This window comes from Peromyscus leucopus, chromosome X (assembly GCF_004664715.2).
Source record: "Peromyscus leucopus breed LL Stock chromosome X, UCI_PerLeu_2.1, whole genome shotgun sequence".
NCBI classification, from domain to species: domain Eukaryota; kingdom Metazoa; phylum Chordata; class Mammalia; order Rodentia; family Cricetidae; genus Peromyscus; species Peromyscus leucopus.
In genome coordinates, this window is record NC_051083.1 from 33255068 (window position 1) to 33273528 (window position 18461).

The 18461-nt window shown below is 43.2% G+C and overlaps 1 non-coding gene across 1 annotated transcript; it reads right to left on the bottom strand.

The window, feature by feature from the left end:
* Window positions 1–6256: 6256 nt before the first annotated feature.
* On the bottom strand, window positions 6257–6329 carry Trnav-uac. Its single transcript has one exon. It is a non-coding gene; the product is annotated as a tRNA-Val (tRNA).
* Between the last annotated feature and the right edge of the window lie 12132 nt (window positions 6330–18461).

Sequence of the window (18461 nt, forward strand, 5' to 3'; positions counted from 1 at the left end):
AATTAAATGGCACATAAACTGCATCTCAAAAAAAGTTGCTTTTGGCTGGAGAGATGACTCAGAGGTTAAGAGGTTGCTTTTGCAGGAACCCACACTCTATTCTTAGCACCTATGTCTGGTGGCTCATAGCTGCCTGGAACTCCAGCTCCAGGTGATCCGATGCCTCTGGCCTCCACAGGCATCTGCAGATGCACGTGCTGCTCCCCATGCACATAATTAAAAAGAAATCTTTTTAAAAAGTTGCTTTTTACAAAGATCTGCAATGCCTGATGGCTGTTACACCTGCAAAAGGGGCAGTTACCTGTAAAATGGAGCTAGGTAACTCCCTCTGCCTTTGTACAATAAATATAACCAAAGAATGGACTAACACATTTAACAGGATGGATATTTTAATAATCATGAAGAGCATAGGATCCACAATGCACAAGTACAAGATAAATAGGACCCCAACTTAGTTCTATGACATCAGTGGTTGTTTTAATGTGATCACATGTGTGTTCCCAAATGAACCTTCGTCCAGTGCAGAAACGAAGCCTGTCTGCTGATCTTATTTCACAATAATAAGAAGCTGCTGTCATCAAAGAATAGAAACAGCAAAGAATAAATGAGCCAAATAACCTTTGTGCTTGGGTTCCCACTGTCCAACGGAACATGTCTTTCCCAGGTGTGTTGGCTTATGTCTCCATCTGGACTATAAACTGAGTAAGTGCAGTCATTGTGTCCTGTATTTTCCCTGTTTCCCACAATGGCCATGTTGGCTCTGGGTAGAGTGCACAGAAGGCCACCAGGTCACACCATCCATTTGGGGTTGCCTTATTTTCTTCTAAGTGGCGTAAGGGGTGGAGGGCCTGGGTTAGGTGGGCAAGAAAATGTATACTTCCCAACCTTCCCCACTCAACCCTTCGACTTGGACAGATGCTATCTATGGTCTTGGTAGACATATCTGGAGCTCCTGAGCCATACACCAGGATTAGTAAATTGTAGAACAGGACAAAGTCCTGTCGTCTTCTGCTTTCAACAGTTCGTCTTTTGTTACTGATCATGAGAGGGCGAGTCTAATTTGAAGATGCATTAGGGGCTAAAGAAATGGCTTCTGGTTAAGAGCATTTGCTGGGCAGCTATAAGGACTGCAGTTGGGATCCTTGTACCTATGCAAAAAGCTGGGCCTGCAACACCAGTGCTGTGGGGATAAAGCACTGGGACACACACACACACACACACACACACACACACACACAAGGATCAACTCACTGGGATTCACACATACACAGGACAATCTGATCACTGGGACACACACAGACACACAGACACACACACACACACACACAAACATTTAGAAGACTTCTACCCAAGGGGCAGTGTACTGATTTGAATGAGAATGGGCCCCACAGGCTTATCTATTTGAATACTTGGTTCCCAGTTGATGGAACTGTTTGGGAAGGATTAGGAGGTGAGGCCTTGTTGGAAGAGGTATGTCACTGGAGACAGGCTTTGAGGTTTCAAAAGCTCACCCCGGGCCCAGTTAGTTATCTCTCAGCTTTGTGACTGTCTCAAGATATAAGCTCTCAGCTACTGTTCCAGCACTCTGCCTGCCTGCAGCCAAGTCCTTGCCATGATCTTCATTGACTCACCCTCTATAACTGTAAGCCCCCAATAACATGTTTCTTCTATAACTTGCATTGGTCATGGTGCATTAACACAGCAATAGAAAAGTAACTTAGACAGGCAGGGAGGGCCAATGAGCAGCGTTGTCAGAGGAGGGGACCTATTCTGATTCTGAGTGCCAAGTTCTGTTTACCCTGTTACAGATATTCAGACATGGGTTTGTGTTATACCTGTGGAGGCCAGAGGACAATTGTGGATATCATTCCTCAGGGGGCATCTTTTACTTTCCACCCCATGGTTTGAAACAGGGACTCTCCAGGGTGGCCTGGAGCTCACCCAGAAGGCTAGGCTGGCAGGCCAGCAAAGCTCAGGCATTGGGATTAGAAGCATGTATTACTATGTTCGGATTTTTTTTTACTTATTTATTTTTCATTTTATGTGTATTAGTGTTTTACCTGCATACAAACGCATCATGCCTGGTGACAGATGAGGTTAGCAGAGGCTGTCTGAGCTCCTGGAACTGGAGTTATAAAGCACTGGGAACCAAGCCCACATCCTCTCCAACAAGTGCTCTTAACTGCTAAGCCATCTTTTTAGTTCCCATGCCTGGATTTTTTTTTTTTTTAACAAGGGTTCTGGGGATCGAACCCTTGGTGCATGAGCTGTAAGCACTTCACAGACTAAGCTTCTCTCCAACCCCAGACAAAAGGCTCTTGAAAGAACAAAGTAGTGAACAAATGAATCTCAACACCAGCTTGTCTGTAAGAGAAATTAAGTGTGAGCACTGTGAATTCCTGTCTGAGAAACAGGGGTGTCTGGATCAAAGACTTTGCTTAGAGCTTTTTTGTGTGAAAAAAGGACAAGGAACAAAAGAGAAGCAACAAAAACAGAAAATATCAAAAAGCCTGGGAAAGTTCATAGGGGAAATGGGCTATATATCTCAGGGATAGAGCCATTGTTTAGCATGCCCGGGACCCCGGGCTCCATCTCCATGCCCAACCAAATAGATGAATGAATGAATAAATAAATAATAAAAGGCACAAATTTCTGACTCTTAATTGCAAAGTGCAAGGATGGAATTCTGACAACTGGTTGAATGAACCCTCCTTAAAAACATATCTTAGAAATTGGGTGTGGTGGCTCATGCCTGTAATCTTAGCCCTCAGGAGGTAGAAGCAGGCTGATTGCTATGAAGTCACACCCAGCCTGGACTACATAGTGAGTTGAAGGCTAGCCTGGGCTTCTGTATGGGACCCTGCCCCTAAATAACAACAACAAGAATTAAGGATAAAAAAGCCCTATATTTTAGGGTTTGCAGTATGACCTTGAGATTTTATTCTCAGAAGTCTTTCCAAACACTAGACATACAACTATATAATGAAAGTCACAAGATTGATAGTTCATGAAAATGGGTACTTTACTATATATGTTATACTTGTGTATTTATATTTGGAGAAAACAGAGGAGAATGGGATAAGCCAGGAATTCTGACCCTTATGTGTATTCGTCTTGTCTGACTGACAAGTCATTTGCAGGGGAGTGAGGCCTTCTCTTGCCTCTAACACTCATAAACACACAATGTCCACAAAAAGTAATTCAACCAACTTCCAACTCCCTCCCTCCCTCCCTCCCTCCCTCCCTTTCTCCCTCCCTCCCTTTCTCCCTCCCTTCCTCCCTCTCTCCCAGACAGGATCTTCCTAAATAGCCTAGACTCCCTCCCTGTTTTGAGACAGGGTCTCAGGTTGCCCAGGCTGGCCTCAAACTTAAGTAGCTGAGGTTGGCATTGAACTCATGAACTTCCTGCTTTAGTTTGCCCAGTACTAGGATTGCAAGTATGTGTAGCTACCCCAGAAAAGTGATGACATCGGGCTTTTGTATGATTGCTTTAGAGTACTTTTGGAGACTGGAGTCGCCCAGCGACTCTTGAAGACAGGGCAGGGCTCTACCACTGGGCTCCATCCGCAGCCCTTCAACCAGTTTTTAGTATTGGAAAGTATGAACTTTAAAAAGAATTCTGAACTGATGGGTGGGTGCATGAGAGTTGAGAGAGGCATGAAAGAGGATTATTTCTAAGACTGAGAGAGAATTTAAAGTTTATTTGTTTGACATGTTAGAGATTTGGCTTTATTCTGTTCTTATTTAAGTATATCATGGCTGCCGGGCCCACATTTAGACATTTAAAAGTGACAGCGTATATTGAGTATTTAGGCTTTATTGACTCTCTTTGGATTATTTTATTAGACTTCTATTAGACTCCAGTGGTGCTTGGCCTTATGCTAATCCATATTTAAACTAGGGTGACCCTTTGTCCTGATTTGCCAGGGACAGTCCTCATTTACCCTTGCCCCAGCAGAGCTATTAATAGCTTCATCCTTAACCCTCAGTAATAGCCAGGTTTAGAATATTAAATTCTACAGTTGCTCTAACTTTGCCTCCTAAACTTTCCAAGAATACACGATTTCTCCTTAATTGTCCCAATTTACACTTGTTTTATATATACAGATGTTGAGGCCTTTCTTTCTTTCTGTTGGATTATAAACATCATTTGAACTTTAGGAGGCTCCTCGTGGAACCAGAAAGCCAGTAGCAAGACAGTGTGACAAACATAGCCACACAAGAATGACTTTTAAAATTAATAACCTGTTAACTAATTACATGTTGTTATCCAATAATTTTTTATTATTCAGTTTGTATTTCTCTTTGTCAACTACTTTCTACTAAATCACATTATTAAATATTTAATAAGTATCAATGGCAGAATAGCACATACCTTCATAGCCAAAGAGAAGTAATAAGAAGAAGCCTTCAATCTTGCGTTGCATTTTCTCCTTGTCCTTGGCCACAGCTCTGCCTAACTGAAGTGGGGAGCTGACCTAGGAGCAGGCGATTAGCTTGAGCCACTGGCCCCACTAAGCATCTTAGTCCACTCAGCCCCCCTCTAGTTAACCCGCATCGTTCCCAGCCTCAACAGGAAGTCTCAGAAGATACTGTTGGCCTGGAGGTCGGTTTAGCAAAGAAGAGAGAGACTGCTGTTAGTCCCTTTAAATGTAAAGCGAGTAATGGAAGGAAATGGAAACTATAGTCCGACGTGGGTCCCTAATTCTTCCTCCGACATCATTTTCTAGGGAGTGACCTTGAACAGTCCCACAGACTCTGTTGACACCTGCTCACTCAGGAAAACACTGTTTTGGGTGGTGGCGGCAGCTCAGTTCTACATAAGGATGTGCAGTGTTGAGTTACTCATGAGAATGACAACATGGAAATAATGAGAATGTCCAAGGTTAGGAAGCTGGCTAAGTGCGCAGATTCCCAAGTTGAGCTGGGAAGAAATCCCATAGCAGCCACTTGTAATGGTGTGACCTCGAGGCAAATTTTCTGTCTGTAAAATGATGATGATGATAGCTACTTCACAGAATTCTGTTGAGGTTGAAATGGGATGATGCCACAAAACACGTAGTAAGGCTGTAGGTGTATCTTAGTTTAGGATGGAGAGCCTTGTTTGGAAGGAACATGGGGGACAGGCACGCATTTGATTCTCAGCATGACAAAACAAAACAAAGTACTTAGGTCAATGTCTGGCTTACTCAGCCACCATTATTACATGGCCATTAAAAATAAAGTTGATGGGAGGAACAAGGTGAATGGATGTAGAGATTCAGTTTTGCAAGAAAAATTTCTGGAAATCAGTCCACAGTAACCTGAATACTTAACAGTAACTAAATGTGCATCTTAATGGTTGAGGTTTTAAAAAGAGTAAATTGACTGTTAACCAGAAAATCACATTACTTTTTTTTGAGTTAGAAAAAGATGTAAATTCATATACTGTACAATCAAAACTGGGGGTAGGAGAAGCCAAGAAAAAACAAACAAATAAACAAACAAACAAAACTAAAAGTTTCTCTTTCCCCGTTTAGTTCTCTGCTACCATCATCTCACCCTTGACCCCCAGGACCCCAGAAACCTTTCACTCATACTTTTGTCAAAGATAAAAACGTCCCTTCACCCCCTCGAAAGAAGTTCTCCCTGCAACAGAACCGTAATAATGGGAGCAAAGACGAACTGGAGAAATAGTTCCTCATCAATTAACACATGGGTGGGAGTGAGAGTAATCAGGGTGCATTATATACATGCAGGAAATCGTCAAAAACTACATTTAATTAATAAACTTAAAAGCATGACACTTATTCTAAACTGTATATGAATTCCTGTCTAAAAAGAGGAATATTCATTCCACTAACCCTCCAGCTACATTGTTCCTGCTCTGTATTTTAGAGCTGAATAAGATATTAAAGAGTTGAATAAGATATTAAATACTTAATCATAATCAACCTTTAAAAACGTCAGCTGCAATCAAAGAGTGGCTTTGTTGACACATTTTCGTGGGAAGTTTTGGCGGTCAACTTGTTCCGGCTCCGGGAGGAAGGGCTGCTGCGGGGCGCTCCTGAAGTACCCCGGAGCACCTCGGAGGTGAGATAAACAGCAGCCGAGGCTCCAACCCGCCCCGCCTCCACTCTGGGTTATTTCTCGGATCTGGCAGCAGAGGCAGCGATATAACGCTGTTAGGAATAATAAAGGTAGAAGAAAGAGAAAAACAGTCTCCAGTTTTTGATTTTATGCAGGCTACTTATGAAAAACATTTAAGCCACTACCATGGTTCCACTGGGGCTCGAACCCAGGACCTTCTGCGTGTAAAGCAGACGTGATAACCGCTACACTATGGAACCCTCGTGCCCGCTTCTTTGGTTACAAGCCTTTTCAGAGGGTGCAGCCACACGCAGAGGCGCCACAGGAAACCCTGCCCTCTGCCGTAGCCCCGCCCCTCCTCAGAGGCGCGGAGTTCAAAGCCAGATTTTGACCCTTAGGCTCAGGAGTTCTAGCAGATAGCCCTCCTCGTGGCCCCAGCGTCGCGGCCACCTGAAACCTGGGTCCCTCTAACTTCCTGATTCCAAACTTCCTCAGCAGCGGCGAGGCCCTCCGAAGGGTGGGGTCTTACCTATCTATCCTCAGCTGTGTCTTCCTTTCCCACTTAGAGCGACCGGACTGAAGTCATCAAAAAGTCCGCCGCTCGCGGCAGCGTCTAGGCTCTTAGCTCTGGGCGTGAGACCAGAACGCGGCTGCCCAAGCTGAAGAAGAATCAGGCACTGCAGAGTGTGCTTGGGGTCATGTTTATGATGGCATCTGACTTGCCAGGATTGGAAACGGTCCAAGGCTGCAGCCCCCTTACCTCTCCCAACGTTATTCCCTTCCTGAAGTCACCAAGGGGATCAAATTCTCAGGGCTTTCCTTCAGCCTCGCTTGTCTAGGGCTAGAAGCAGCGGTTGTATGCAGGCCAACTCTTTGTGGTTGTCACAGGGGAAAATAGCACCAGCCACATCACATAGCTTGAGAGGCCTGGTGCCAAAGGAAAATGATTGTTTCGTGATTGTTAGGTTATGAAGAATTCAGATGGTGACCACACAGCCTTGCACCCAGCGCTCTGACCCTGCTTCAAGGAATCTAAGGTCTGGGGATTCCCCATCACCAAAGGCTCTCAGGTGGGTTGTTTGCTTATTTGTGTCATTTTGCCTTCTTTAGGGCTTCTGGGTGGATCTTTGTCACCATCCTAGGATTGCTCACCACCCTCAAACTTGAAAACCTACTAAAAACCATTTGAAGATGTCTTTAACCATCCTGATGGACATGACCTGTGGGGTGGCGGTTGTTCTTTCTCTCGGCATCTTCCTCTGAGGCTGGCAGGATAATGGAGATAGGATACTGATTATAAATAACACCCTTGTGTATTTATATTTGGAGAAAACAGAGGAGAATGGTAGGGTGGGGGTGAGGGTGGAATGGACATAAATGTGGAGATGAGTGGAGTTTTAGCTCCCTTCACAAGCTGTACATGCAAAATGATCAGTTCAACATGCTAATTCTCATCTCCTTTATGAAATACAAGGGTTGGACCAGACATCTCTACTTTCACAGTGAATCTAAATATCACCTTCATTTTCCAGACAGAAAAATGAAGACAGTCATCTTTTGCTTCTTCACAGACCTAGTTAAAGGCAGGCAAGCTTACCATTAGTGATATTATCTGAGTTTGTTGGTTTTTTAAGGCTGGATCTCATGTTGTCCAGATTGCCCTCAAGCTGGCTGTGTAGCCAAGGATGATTTCAAACCCTCCTGCCTCTACCTCCCGAGGTCTATGATTACGGGCCCATGCCACCATGGCCAGTTTTATGAGGTCATTACATATACTAGGCAAGCACTGTACCAACTGAGCTATGTCCTCCACTCCAGCCTGTCTTTTCTTTGACACATTTTTGTGAGGCCTTTTGAGCACTTGATGCCTAGTTGTTAGTCATGAGTGGCCAGCCATCAGCTGAAGAATGAGTTTACAAAAGCCGTTCTTCCTACCCCTCAGTGGCTATGACCCACCTATTTCCAAACCCTCTATTAATTCAAAATAAGATGGCCAAGGATTGGCCCTAAAATTACACCTACCAGTTGTGTTTTAGTTTGTATCTCTAGGGAATGCTTTGCTTTGTCCCCAGATTTCCAACTCTGCCCTTGTCTATAAGGGTCATTTGCCAGGTGTAGGTTTTAGCCAAGTCCCTACACTTACACTTTGTGGACAAATGAAGCCGGAGCTCCACTAATGCATGCAACAGAGATTTGTGTCTTTGCCGAAATTGGTTTCTCTTCCTTTTCTCCATTCTAACTGGAAGGGAAGACTCTCCTTGTCCCTCTCAAAGTGTGGTCACAATGACTATTATTAGCCAAGTACAAGATAGCTTACAAAGTACTCTGACCTTTTCCTTGGGTGATAGCCCTGTGAGGTAGCCATGCATTACTATCTCCATTTTTAAGTTGGAGGAATTGAAGCAGAGGAGTTGAAGTACCTTGTCCATGACCTTGCAGCTGATGAGTGGTAGGGCTGGGTTGGTACTCACACTGCTGATTGATGCTTAAGAGGCTGTGTAAGGATCAAGTCCATAAAGGCTTCATGTTCTCCTAAGAGTGGTTTGATCTCTTGTGCATTTCCTTTGTGTGGAAGTAGGGAAGTGGAGATGCATATTTTATTCTTTTGCAATTTTTAAACAAGATTCTCAGAAGTAGGAACTATGAGCATGCTAAAACAATTGCTGATGACTTTTAACTTGGTGAGGTCTCCAATGGTGATAGTTTTGCCTGGAGTTTCAGTTTTGTAAGTTAAATATGTGAGGCCTGACACCCCCATGTGTACTTACAAGTATCTGAACAAATATAGGAAAAGATATGTAAATAAATTAATAATGAAGACTAGAAGTCACCTCAGAGGTTTGTTTGAAGTTCCCTGATTTCTCAATGGTTTGTGTTGCTTCCCTAGTGTTTGGCTTTATTGATGGAAAGCAATTTCATTTAAGAAACCCTAGCCCCAGTTAGGAAGCCTAGTTTATCCAATTGCCTTTGCAGACTGTCTCGCTCCATCCTTAATGAGAACTGAGAATTTAGTTGGGAAAGCAAATCACAGCTACAGCATGACAGAGCTTACCTTACTTCTTCTAGCTCGCCATGTTCAAAACACCTTGAAATTACCTTGTGTAACACACTCTTGTTGCTTTTGAGTCTCGTTTTTCCACAGTCCCTTTTATCTGTCTTCTTATTCAGCTCAGGTTCTCTGGCCATTTTTATCACTTCTTGTCTGCTTCATTGCTTCCAGATATATATGCATGTACACACACACACACAAACACACACACACACACACACACACACACACACACACGGTTTCATTTTATTAGTGTTTTGAGACTGGATCTCTCTATGTAAACATGGCTAGCCTGAAACTTGCTGTGTAGACCAGGCTGAGCTCAAACTCAGAGACCACCTGACTCTGCCTACTGAGTGCTTGGATTAAAGTCGTGTGCCACCATGCCTGGCTGTTTTTTATTTTTTGAGACAGGGTCTCACTGTGAAGCTATGGCTGGCCTGGAACTTGACATGAAGACCAGATGGCCTTGAACTTGCATTGATACACCTGCCTCTGCCTCCAGCATGTTGAGATTACAGGTGTGTACAATGGGCTGCTTCCTTAAACTGTTGGCAAAAGTAGAATCTCTTCAATTCAACTTGATACACTGCCTCTGGTCCAAGAAAAAATAACCCCAGGCTGAGAGGTTTTATATTAAACTCATTATTACATACCTCAAGTGAGTCCTGTAGTCCAGCATGGTGGCTACTTTTGGCATTTGTTCTCTACCTCCCTATGGTGGTTTGAATGAGAACAGCCCCCATAGGCTCATATGTTTGAATTCTTGGGCTCCAGTTAGTGGACCTGTTTGAGGAGGATTAGGAGGTGTGGCCTTGTTGGAGGAGGTGTGTCACTGAGTGTGGGCTTTGAGGTTTCAAAAGCCCACACCAGGCCTAGTCTGTCTGTCTGTCTGTTCTGTCTGTCTCTCTGTCTCTGTCTCTGTCTCTGTCTCTGTCTCTGTCTCTCTCTCTCTCTCTCTCTCTCTCTCTGCCTGTTGCCTGTGGATCAGGATGTAAAGCTCTCAGCTACTGCTCCAGTGCCATGCCTGTCTGTTCCCCACCATGATGATCATGGACTAACCCTCTAAAATTGTAAGCAAGTCCCCAATCAAATGTTTTCTTTTATAAGAGTTGCCCTGATCATGGTGTCTCTTCACAGCAATAGAACAGTAACTAAGGCACTCCCCCACAAGACAGTTTCAGTCTCCTCTCCCTATGCCACCTGTATCTCCTCCCCAAATCTGGAGAGAGAAAAAATGAAAGCAATCTGAAGAGAACTACAAGGACCACCTGCCCCTCTCTTTGGCTCATATACTTCTTTCTTTAGTGTTTTCTCATCACAGCCCTGTGGACTGGACTGTGTAATAAGCATTAATGTGTTTTGTAGCATCCCTGGCCTCTAGTCACTGAATGACTATAGCACCCACCCTCAGCACCTCATTGTGACAATTCAAATGCCCTGGGGGAGGGAATGTTGTATAAGGCCTCTTTGATAATGCCTGGGATCCTTCTGTTTGTCATGACTGGGAGAAGAATGCTGTTAACATCTAGTGGATAAAGGGCAAGGATACTGTTCAACATCCTCCAAAGCACAGAAGATTTCCTCACTAGAAGGAGTTACCTGGCCTCAATGACAGAAGTGTCACAGTTGAAAAACCCTGATCTAGATAAATTGTATTCATTCTTTAAAAAAAAAAAAAAAAAAAAAAAAAAAAAAAAAAAAAAAAAAAAAAAAAAAAACATTATCGAGAGAGAGAGAGAGAGAGAGAGAGAGAGAGAGAGAGAGAGAGAGAGAAGGGGGCAGAGGTCAGAGAATGAATTAACTCCTTTAATTCTCACAACAGCCCTAGGAAAAAACTATTATGTCTGGTTTTCAGGAGGGAAAACTAAAGCACAGAATAACTGGGCAACTCAACTCAGTCACACAGCTGGTAAAGGAGCAGGGTTTGAAAACCAGGCCATGTTTAAATTCCCCAAGCTGTGCTTCATTTCGGCATTACCCAGCGTAATTTTGATTTTGCAATGTTTCACTAAAACAGTTTGATTTCCTATGTCCCTCACAGCTGGCAAAGATGATGTGACATAATTCTGGCCAATCAGAGGACTGTGGGCGTCCAAAACATTTTCTTTAAAAGGAAGTAAACTATTGGCATGTGCCATGTTTGCATTAGTTCTGCACATTGACCTTGCTCTATGAGAACCACTGTGAACTAAAACATAATCCTACTAAAAGTGGCCATTCTCATTCTGTCCAGAATGTGCATGTCATGCTGGCAGCGGACGGGCCGTTGTGATCACGTGTGGACAAGTATTAAGAAAAAAACTACATGGTTTGGTTGAAAGAAGGAAAGCAGCTGCATTTCCTACTAGCAGACTCCTTGTTACATGGTGAAAAATAAAACCCCCTAATTTGTAATTTCACTGTTTAGTGGGAGTTTCAGTTATATGAGGGAAAATCCAACCCTACTGATTGATGATTGATTCCCACATTTCCCACTGGTAGCTGTTTCCTATATCACTTTGACCCTGTCTTTAATCTGCTTACCAGCTGCTGATGGACTGTTTTGTGTCCCTGCTTATGTGGGGAATATGTCTTGGATCACAGTGTTGGATGGTGTGGGAGGGCTTTTTTTTTTTAAGCCTCGGGCATGGCCCATTTCAAGAAGTTTAAAGAACATTAGTTGATTCAAAGGACTAATTTGTTCTAAGATGTTAATGGAAGATAATGGCTTGTATGGGTTTCCTAATTTAGGATGATAAATTGATTTTTATAATAATTAGGGCCATGTGTCCTTTATCTGAAAAAAGAAATGCAAAGAGAAAAAGGCAGATGGCATAGGAGACAGTGTGATTGATAGGCAAGAGCCTGTCTTAATAGTGAAGTACTCTATCATATTCTTCTCCAGACTAGCTATTTATAATCTTTAAAATTATCTACAATCACATTCAATGAGATGAGATTATATACAAACAGACATTCTAGAAATAGATCATCCCCAAATACTTCGTCACCCCCTTTCTCACTTGTCTTGGGCTACCTCTAATTCCTAAGGTCACTCCCTGGGACCATGTAAGTAGACACAAGAAAAATTGGCTACTCCCTACTTCCATGGAGCATGACTTAAAGGGCAACATCTGAAAGCAACCAGTGAAATATGCTGGTCCCTCTACTTCCTCAGCACTTACTGCCTTGTTCAAGTGTCCACATGAATTCAACTGTGCACACAGTCAAACCTGCTGCTAATCTGATCTCCATAGCCTGATGGAAAGATTTCAAGAGTGGTGCAGGTGTTCTTCAACCCAAATCATATGTGTATTTTTATTAGTGATTTAAAATATTTGGGATTTAAAAATACAATTAGAGTATAGTCTGAAGGCTATGTGCAATAATAAAACCAAGATCAATGAATGGATGAAAAACAAAACACAAAAAAACTCAGTTAAAGGCTGTCTTCAGGCTAGCAGTTTTCCTCTGCTAAAGCCTGCTAAAATGCAATGGGTTCTATTTTGTGCAAAATGAGCCAGCTGCCATGACAACTGTCTGCGAATATTATTTTACTATTCGTCATTAGTTTCCAGGAGCTGCCTCTGGGTCCAATGTTCATTCTAAAACCCAGATGCACATCCATTCTTAATGGAGTTCTCCTGGACATGTTTACAAAAAACAAAACCACACTTTCAACTGACTGGCGCTCTCCTTTCAAAGAGAGATTTGAATGAATATATACAATTGCAAATTGATTATGGATTTTCATTGCTGATTTTTACTTTTCTCCTGGAAAAGGTGATTTGGACATAAATTTATATTGAGCTCAACTCTAGCTTTCATTAAATAGGTCCACTCGATCAGAGTTAAGGAAGTTTCCTTTTAGACAAGCAGTCCATGTGTTTAAAAAAATAGATTTTGAGGATAAAGAGATGGCTCAGTTGGTAAAGTATTTGCTGCTATGCAAGCGTGAGGGCCTGAGTTTGGATTCCTAGCACGTATGTAAACAGCCTGATATAGTGTAGCTCATATCTGTTCTAGCTATGACCTTGAAGCACTTGAAGCACCGCCCCTAGAGATGTAGCAGGTAACTGTCCTACCTACCTATACCCTGAAGTACCTGCCCCTGGGGCGTGGCCTCAGGGCTACCCTTAAGACCTGAGATGCATGGATGCTGCTCTCATCTCCCTCTTGTGGGCTTGGATGCTGGGACAGACTCAGGGAGAAGAACGGCATGGGACTGTACCCTGGCCTTCCAGGACCCTACGTCTGTTCTATAGAGAATCTTCCTTCCTAATAAATTCCTTTACCCTTTAAACAGACTCTGGATTTCTTGTAATGGTGTAGTGGTGTGCACCTGTAGTCTCAGTGCAAATGAGACAGAGAGAGAGACACTCTCCAAAGATAAGATGGAGGGCTGGTGAGATGGCTTAACAGGTAAAGACACTTGCCATGTAAGCCTGACAGCTTGAGTTTGACCCCTGGAACCCATATAAATGTGGAAGGAGGCTAACTCCACGCAGTTGTCCTCTGATCTCTACACATGCACCATGGCACATGGAAGCCCCCACACACTCACCACACACACTTACAGTCACCACACACACTCACCACACTCACACTCATCACACACACACACACACACACACACACACACACACACACACTAAAGAAGACATTTTAGAAAATAAGATGGAGAAATGATTAAGACACCCAATGTTTGACTTTGACCCTCGTTTACACATGTGCACATGCATGATCTTGCACATACAAGTATAGCAATTTCTGTAATTCCAAACGAAAGAGCATGCCATCCCAAATGATTTTGCAAAACAAGTTTCAAACAAATCTGATTTGAAATTCCCAAGGTAAGATTTATACACCAGTTTATACAGAGATTTATACACCAGTTCCATTTCTCTGATCTTCTTTTGGTCTCCCCTTCCCCAAGTATCAAGTTTACCCTCTCAGTAGACTGTCCTTATTGGGGCAGCATTGCTCAGAGCACCATACTTGGGTGAGTACATTGAATCTTGGTCCCAATTCTCTTTTCAGGAGCCCTGAGATTCACTTATGTTCCCTCTCTAGTTGTGTGTTTTGTTCAAATCTTCTAGTAGAAGAGGATGTGCTAACTGCCTTAGGTCTGAGATACATGCCCAGCCTTGAACAATTGACATTGCTTGGGAAGTGGACTATATTAATTGGCATACGTCATCAGAACACACAGTTAGTGTGGAGTGGTATTAATCTAATGCAAAAACATACATCTGAGAATCTGGAGAAGGCTGACTTCAAAAAGGAAAATTGAGGTTCTATTGCAAGGAGGTCAAGGAAACACTTGCTGGTCTTATAACAATAATTGTATTTATGGACTAATATAAACAAGGTACTACTTATACCATCTTACAAGTATATTGGTTAGAGGAAGTATATGGCTTCAATTAATAAAACAGCAGAAGTTGAACACCAAAGGGTTGTTGTTGTTTTTAATCCTATGTGATATGAAGCCAAGAAATATCTGAGGCATATGTAGCACTTTATCACTTATAATAAATTTCTACTGAAAGTGTTCTCTTTAAATATTATCTTCATTTTAAAATATTTTTATTTTATGCATGTCTGTCTGTGCACCATGTGCATGTAGTGCCTTCAGAGGCCAGACAATGGTGTTGCACCGCCTAGAACTGGAGTTACAGGGGGTTGTGAACTGCCATGTGGGTGCTGGGAATAGAACCCAGGTCCTTTGCACAAACAGCCAGTGCTCATTCTTAAAATGAGGAAGCTGAGGCCCAGAGGGGATTATATGAGTTGTTAAAGGTTGTAAGTGGCATTTTTTTGTTTGTTTGTTTTTTCGAGACAGGGTTTCTCTTGTGTAGTTTTGGTGCCTGTCCTGGATCTTGCTCTGTAGACCACGCTGGCCTTGAACTCACAGAGATCCACCTGGCTCTGCCTCCCGAATACTGAGATTAAAGGCATGCGCCACCACCACCCGGCTTAAAGGGCCATTTTTTTAGCTTCATGAAATCAGAGCTTCATTCAGAAAATGAAAATTCTAGTTACCAGTAGCCCTTCTGGACCTGTTAAGGGGAACAGGTCATTAAATATAAGGAGTTTCTAGCAGTTAATAACATCAGATTACTTTATATTCCATTTCCTTAAAACTATTTTGTAAATTGGGCCTTTCACTGAATAAGAATGACAGCCCATCTATCTCACTGGGACAAATTAATGAAGTTTCACAACATTACGAATACCCTATTTTGGTGATATTACTAACTATACAATGTAACATTTCTCAAGACAATTGTGTAATATACTTTGACTTCAAAAGTCATGAAAAAGATAGACATGGTTGTGTACTATTGAAATGCAGCCCCAGCTAGGGAGATTGGGACAGGAGAATCACTGTGCGTTCAAGACAAGCCTGTGCTACTTAGTGAGTCTGAGAACGGCCTGAGTGAACTCAGAGAACATTCAGTGTTCAACACTCTGAAAACAACTGAAATCTTGTCTCAGAGATCCACGGGGAGGGAAGAGTACAAGCAAGCACTGGCGGGGGTGGGGGGTGGAGGTCGTGGGGGTGGTAGAGTACTAATCTAGCACGCATAAGTCCTAGGTTCAACCCTCCCATACTGGAAAACAAACAACTCAGCCTTAGAAAACATCCTCCTTCAAAGACCTCAAATTAGACTCTCTTTACCTGCTCCAGGTTAGAGGCCTTGACTTATGTGTTGTGGGATATTTGTACATTCTGTGAAGACATATTGCTGTGATTTGGCTTAATAAAGAGCTGAACAGCCAATAGCTAGGCAGGAGAAAGGATAGGTGGGACTGCCAGGCAGAGAGAGAGGAAGTAGGAGATGAATCTATGCATGCAGGAGACCCCAGGAAATACAGAGGGGAAAGAGGAGGTGCAAGTTGGAAGAGAGGTAACACCATGTGATAGAACATAGATTAATATAAATGGGTTAATCTGTTATAAGAACTAGTTAGGGACAAGCTTATAGGCCAAGCTTTCATAATTAATAAGAAGTCTCGATGTTATTATTTGGGAGCTGGCTGGCGGGACAGAAAAAGACTCATTACACGTGTGTGTGTGTGTGTGTGTGTGTAGGCGAGTGTTGCAGCTCTGGGGGGAAAGGTATCCTGACTGTTCTGGGAGTCAGGTGACACCTTGAGCTGCTAGGACAGCTCTGGCAGCTGGAGCTGCAATGGGACAGCTCAGCCCTGAAGGGAAAGGTAACCTGACTGGGAGATTCCGGCCTGGAGCTTTTAGGACAGCTCAGCAGGGAAAGGTATCCTGACTGTTTGGGAGTCAGGCCTACTGGAGCTTAGTGACAGCTCAGGAGGGAAAGGTATCCTGACTGTTCGGGAGTCAGGCTATACCTGGTGGGTGGGGGATGGTCTCCCTGCAGGTTATAGCAATCCTGCTCCTCTCCTGGAGAGCCCCTACAGCTAAGCTTTGCTCAGTCCCCACTTAAGGGGGCTTCCTAGCCGAGCTCTGCTCCTTCTCCTGCCCAAGATGGTGCCTCTTTCGCTTCACTCTGTTAAAGGGGAAAACCCTGCAGAAATGCAGCTATCTCCTCGGCCTCTGAAAAGTTGCTATGTTTTTGCTCCTCCTTGCTCAGTCCTCTAAGGGATGTCTCAGCAAGGTTCTCCTGTTCAGGTCCGCCTTTCTCAGCCCTGGCTAAGGGAATGTCTCTGCAAGTTTTTTTCTGCTCAGTCCACTAAGGGACATCTCAGCAAGGTTCTTCTCCGCACCAGCAAATGAAGACATTCACACCCAAGACTCTTTTGAGACAGGGATTTTTTTGGGAAGGAGTCGTCCAGGAGAGTGGCTGCCTCTACCAGGGTGGGAAAGAACAGCCCACAGCTGAACAGGCAGAGTGGTTATATAGGATCTCTTGGGGGCAGAGTTTCTCCAGGGAGAAGATTTTCTGTTCAGGGATTGATTAGTTTTTCCTACTCAGGGATTGGTTACTTTCATTGGTCAGGGGCAGAGATGGCTCTGAGTTCAGAGTCAATGTGTTTCTTACACTGACCTTTCTTAGCTTTTGGCTCTAATTCTAAGGCCAGGGCATATTTCTTTCACTAGCTCTGATTCTAGGGACAAAGTGTGTTTCTTTGGCACTGGTCTCAGAGTCAGGGCATGTTTCTTTAGTTCTGGGTTTAGGGATAAAGTGTTTCTTTCTCTGGCTCAGGTCTCAGATCCAGGGTGTGTTTCTTTCCTAGGTTCTGGGCTCCAGGGTCGGGGTGCTTGATTTCCTGCTTTGTAATTGCTTGGTTTCACTGGTCAGTTGGCCAGGGGCAGAGATAGCCCTGATTTCAGAGCCAAACTGTGTTTCTTTCACTGGCCTTTCTTACCTTTATGGCTCTAATTCTAAGGCCAGGGCATATTTCTTTCACTGGCTCTGATTCTAGGGACAAAGTGTGTTTCTTTGGCACTGGTCTCGGAGTCAGGGCATGTTTCTTTAGTTCTGGGTTCAGGGATAAAATGTTTCTTCCTCTGGCTCAGGTCTAGGCTGTGTTTCTTTCCCTAGTTCTGGGCTCCAGGGTCAGGGTGGGTTTCTTTAGCTGGCCCCTTTTCCCTGTAGTGTGTGCATTCTACTCCATCTCTTTCACTTAATTAAACCCTATTCATCCTTCAGAGGAGCCTTCCCTTACCTCTTTTTCTTTTCCTTCTTCTTCCTCTTCTTCCTCCTCTTCCTCCTCCTCTTCTTCTTTTTTAATTTTTGAGACAGGGTCTCATTATGTAACTTTGGTTGTCCTGGAACTTGCTCTGTAGACCCGCCTGGCCTTGAACTCACAAATCTCTGCCTGCCTCTACCTCCCCAATGCTGAGAGTAAATGTGTATGCCATCATGCACAGCATTCCCTTGGCTCTTAATTTAGTCTTGCAATATGCATCCCTGATTTGTTTGTACTGTGTTTTTTTTGCAACTTCAAATTTTAATTATTTAATATGTATTTTCTCCACAAGGCTTTAAACTTCAGGAGGGAAGAGACCTTGTTAATTTTTATTAACTGTTCTACCTTAGGGGTAGAACATACAACAGTATGTAGCATACAAAAGATGTTCCACAAATACTTGTTGAATGGATATATGAATGACGCCAAGACAAGAATAAGTGCTTTAAAAGAAAACGCTTTAAAAATTTTCTCAAAGGCCTTGTCATAAACTCTGTCATCTGAAGAAGTAGAAAGAATTTTTAACACAAAGCTATGGCTCTTCCATAGGGCATGTTTTAACTAATGGTTTTGACATTTTCCTAAGAAACAAACTGTTCTTTATTTTTCCATGTTCATGAACAAACACACACACACATGGTTGACAGGGAGGTAATGATGACCAAAGAAACCTTAAGGAAACTTTTCA